The sequence below is a fragment of the Podarcis liolepis genome (assembly GCF_965112155.1).
Source record: "Podarcis liolepis genome assembly, chromosome: 11".
In the NCBI taxonomy this organism is placed as follows: Eukaryota; Metazoa; Chordata; class Lepidosauria; order Squamata; family Lacertidae; genus Podarcis; species Podarcis liolepis.
In genome coordinates, this window is record NC_139565.1 from 58,798,696 (window position 1) to 58,804,161 (window position 5,466).

Genomic DNA, 5,466 nt, shown 5'->3' on the forward strand with positions numbered 1-5,466 from the left:
TTAGTTCATGAGCATCTTGGAACTCAAACGTCGCAAACCTGGAAGTAGGTGTTCTGGTGTGCGAACTTTGCCTCGGAAGCCGAACATCCACTGCAGATTCCATGGATTCTGATTGGCTGCAAGGACGCTCCTGCAGCCAGTCGGAAGTCACGTCTTGGTTATCGGACATTTCAGAAGTCGAACGGACTTCAAGAACGCTTTCTCTTTGAAAACTAAGGTACGACTGTATTTGGTATGCACTTTTGACTAGTAAACTCATTTTTGCAAGCCAATTTCCAAGATATACTGCACTTCGGTGTTTCATTATTAACACTAATATACACATTTCCATGCACACTTCTGCCTATTATATTGCTACAAAAATTGGGTGCCACACACCTGCCAAGCAGTAGCAAGATTCCAGAGGGTTCCAGGCACCCAGGGTCTGTGTTCCTTTGGAGAACTGAGAGACAGAGGGCACTGTCATAGCTTTAAGAAATATGATTTACTCACATACTTACACCTGGGTTGGAGGGAGTTCAGATCTTACAGCATGGTCATCTCAAGAAGGGCTTGTTCCCCACAGCAGGGCAGGCACTGGAGTCAAAGGCATCTCTCACAGCTAGCCTCATCAAGAGGGATCTCTCGCTTCTCTCCCTTCTTCCCAGCACATCTTGCTAAAAACAGTCTTTCTCCTGTCACCTCACACCCAGTTATCCTGGCAACCTCCCAACTCCCCAGTCTTTGTTCACACCTCAGGTTGGTGGGAGGGACAGTTCTCTTGCATGGTCAATGGCCCTCAATGGTCCTGTATTGTTTCTTAATGGCCCTAGTTTGGCCAGGTTGTTTGGCATAGGCTAGCTGAGGAATTCCTCTGCAGCTTGTATTTCTCCCTTCACAGCCAAATAATCAAAATCTCACCAGTGTGTGTGTATGTGTGTGTGTGTGCTCTAACCCATAGCAATATGCATTTTTCGACACATCGCTTGATTGGAGAAAAAGTTCAGAGATGAGCAAATTTAAGACAACTGTCCTTTGTGCATTGGTTCAAGAAATGCAATTTGGGCAGCTTCTCATCAGAATGTGAACCAAATCAAATTTCTCCCACATCTGATATCAGAGGTGATGTTCAGAAATGGGGCAGGTAAAGCGCCAGCTGTGCCAAAAGGGGTTTTTGGGACATCTCCAAAGCCCTGTGAAGAGAACTTTGAAAGCACCCACCACCAGCTGACTGAGGAGCATCAAGCCCAGGTTGTTTCAGAGATTGGCAGAAGTGACTCTGGGCTCTGGGATTAATGTGGGGTTCAGAATTATAGGGCTAGTAATATGCATCTCATGTAAATGCACTATATCAGGGGTGGCCAACTCCCAAGAGACTGAGATCTACTCACAGAGTTGAATCCTGGCAGTGATCTACCCCCTTTTGGGGGGTTCAGGTCAAAGTTGCTGAGCTTTTTTAGGGGGGAGGACGGAGGCCCATTTTTTAGGGGTTCAGTGATTTAACACAGATGTCCAATGACCTACCAGTAGATCATGATCTACCTGTTGGGTGTGCCTGCACTATATCTATAATGTGCAAGTCATGTAAATGCAAAATCGCATTAATGGGTGTATTCCCAATAAACGTTTTCTTGTTCCAAGTGGAATTGTGGGAGGATAAAAGACATGGATGTGTCTCAAATATAATTCACCTAGTTTCCCTTGGCCAATTTTAAAGTGAAAAGTTGGGGGGGGGGGAGGGTTTGAAGGAGAGAGAGTGGGAGGGAGAAAGACCTTCTTTTATATCACTAGGATATAAAAAATAAATTACAGCCTGTAACCCATCCCTTGGATATTAATAAAAGTTTGGCTACTTCATAAATAGAATTCATAATGAAGGGTTTTAAAACACTGATTTCTGCACCAAAAGAGATTGAAATTGAATCTTAAAAGCCTTGCGGTTGGACTCTCCAGCGGTGTAAATCCGTGCAGCCCTAAGGAAATTGAGCGTGTTGCTGAGGTGCTTAACCCTGGTCCAGGATCTGCCCCCTTTCAGCGGGAAGAGGAGCTCTGAAAACGAACCCCTCTCCCATCACAAGAGTGGCGGTATACCCAACAGACCTCTTTGCATAGAGAACATTCATAATTACAGCTGCGCAATCACCTTCTAGACTTTTAATGGCTTAATAAGATTTTTAACGACTATCTTTCAAAATGAGAGGCCCTGCTGGGGGAAAAGAGGCTTGTAAACCATTACCCAGCTGTGACGGGGCCCTCAAAGACATAGGAACCGGCTCCTGCTAAATACGGGGTTTAGTGGCCTGCAGGAGGCCAGCTGTGCCGCTGTCTCCCCGGAAAACCCGCTCAGCCATTTTGCAAATACACCTTTGACTTCCATCTCTCTAAGCCTGAAAGAAGATTGTCTGTGAATATTGCAGAGGGAGGCAGTGGGTATGGGTTCCAATCCTTGCCAGGTTACTGGGGAGCTACGGGAAGGTGTGTGTGAAAGAGCTCAAAAAGAACCCTGAAATTCTAATTTGCAATTGAGTTTTAATTTGCTTTTCCCCCAGGGTGAATTTAATGCCTATTATTACTTCTCCATGGGGCAGCAAAGACTGAAATGCTAAGCAAGATTTGAGTTTTGAATGAAACTATAAAGCTAGCCTGATATTTGAGGGAGCCATTATTTCCACCACTAACTCCCACCTGCGCAAGGTATCTTCTATTTAGAGTGAGGTATTATTATTGCAAAATGTTAGGCTACCCTCAGTTACCATCAAATTCAATGGCACTTACATAAGAGCAGACATGGTTAGGATTGTAGCCTGAGATGCCTCTCCATACTATCAATCCTACGCATGTTTAATCGTACATTATCTGCAACCGAATTCACTGTATCCAGCGGACTGTCTTTGAGAATCACAATGCAACCCCAAAGTCATGCTCAATCATATCTTTGAAACAAATAAAATCAGTGAATATTTTGCATGTGGTCATCACAGAAAACTCAGGGGGCTGATATGAAATTTCTTGCAGGTTATGGCATTCTCTTTCTGAGACCTATTGAAGGCCTTCCTTTTTTCAGCACGCCGTTTAAGTCTCATCCCCTGCCCCCCATCCCAGTCTGTATCACTGTTGGATTTGAAATTTTGTGCATAGATATATGAAACTGTTTTAATTGTTGGTATCTTCATTGTTAATTTGCTTTGAGATATTTTATAGGAAGGGAAACACGCAAGGAAATAAATACATACATATTTATCTCCATATACAGCCTCCTCTGAGTCTTTTTTTTTGGGGGGGGGGGACATGTCATTTCATCATCATCAGTGTGTTAGGTAATTTATAAAGTTTAAGAAGACAATTCTCTGCCCTGAGGACAATCCAGAAAGCAGGTATAAACAGAGGTTGCTGCAAACAGGGAAAGAGTACTAGACAATTATTTGAGTTACATGCAAATAGGGGAGGTTGGTAGTAGGAAAACGGAGCGGTTATACCTCCACCTTCATGGAAAAGATGGTGTCTAAGGAGTGAAAGAATAAAGGTAACATCACAGAGAATTAAACTTGTACTATCAGCAGGTTTGGTGGTGAGTCTAATCTATTCACCTTTGGATGAGGATCCAATATGATAGGAAGTGTTCATTAAAATATCTTGGATGGTTCCAACACCAGGCAGCAGCAAGGGCTGCTCGTTGTCAATGCTTGCCCTTATTTGCTCATTCTCAATGCCCTTATTTGCTCACTGTCAATGCTTGCCCTTATTTTCTTTTCTAGCCCAGCACTCCAAGAAACACCAGGCAGTTGGATCTGGTCACCATTTTCTTTTCCCAACCTAGCAGCATTTGGGGACACCTCAGGAAGTTTATGGGGGGTGGCGCTGTGGGTTAAACCACTGAGCCTCTGTGGACTTGCCGATCAGAATGTCGGCGGTTCGAATCCCCGCGACAGGGCGAACTCCCATTGCTCGGTCCCTGCTCCTGCCAATCTAGCAGTTCGAAAGCACGTCAAAGTGCAAGTAGATAAATAGGTACTGCTCCGGCGGGAAGGTAAACAGCGTTTCCATGCGTTGCTCTGGTTTGCCAGAAGCTACTTAGTCATGCTGGCCACATGATCTGGAAGCTGTATACTGGCTCCTTTGGCCAGTAAAGTGAGATGAGCGATGCAACCCCAGACTCATCAGCGACTGGACCCAACAGTCAGGGGTCCCTTTACCTTTACAGGAAGTTTAAAGTGTCAACCAACAGCTTGGAGTGCAACCTTCATAGCCAGTTAAGCCTCCCAGGACCCACTACAAGAAGAGGATCCCCAGCAGAAGACATATCACACAAGGGCCCCTCAAACCTGGAGCAGGCTCCGAATGGATGCCTGGAGGCCGAACCCGCTTGGAGGGGATTAAAGCCTTCTTTCCCACACAGCACATCATCCATGACTCATCCAGGCGCTCTCTCTGACTCCCCTATTTCCACAGGTCACAAAGGCTGGAGTTATGTTTGTGTGGCTTCAACAAGGAATCAGCTTGGAACGGAAGCTTATCTAGGTCCTAGAGACTCCACCACTTCCTGGCTCTCATTCAGATCCTGATTCTATATACATTTCCTTCCTCCCGAGGAGCCTCAGCTGCAGCTAGGTGGGCCTTTCAGTGGTGGCTTTGAAGTTTCTGCCCAGCTTGCTATCTCTTCTTCTCCTGGGGGCAGGAATGAGAACCGACCAGCAACCAAGGCATCTGGTGTGGGAACCTTCAGTTCTAGGGCAGAGGTGTTCAGTCCTGATGGACTCTTTGAGGTCATTGGGAATGTGGGAGGTCTTCCTAGAGGGTCCTCTTCTCTTCCTCTGAGGAGACCTCTGGTTCAAGGTCTGGGCAGGGGTGAATTCTGAAACCTACCCACTTATGCTTGGTGATAAGATGGTACTCCAGTGGATCTGACCACAAGGCCTTCCAGTTCAACACTTTCTTCCCAACAGCGGCCAGCCACAAGCAGGGCGTTGTCATCACCATACCATCATTGTTCCACCACTATTGCATAAAGTTGGTCCTCTATATTAAATGTACCCTCTATATAGTGCAAACCAATCCAAGTCTTGGGGGTGAAGGAAGAGTGGAACTCTATGTAGTGTGGAGGAGATAGAAAGTAAGGGAAGATTTTCTGTTCCCTGCACCACATTTTCCATTAAAGCAAGTTCTCACTGCAGGCAAGATCTCAAGATGTTTTAGCTTCTTCCTCTGGAACTCATGGTGAATGTTGCTCTGCACACACTTTTACTACCTGCCATTTGGAGGAGGATGCTATCTAAGTTAGGGCAAACCTTTCCAACAGGCTGCAGACGGGGAGAGGTAGGAAGTAGAGTCCTTGTAAAAAGCTCTGCTGAGACCAGCTGTCTTTGCTTCCTCCTCTTCCTGAGTTATTTCCATCCCAAATGCTTGTTCTAAACTCTGCAACTTTAAGAATGAGTCTATGAGCTTGCTTGTTTCCTCCTCCCTCCCCATCCTTTTTCATTTTGTGCTGTG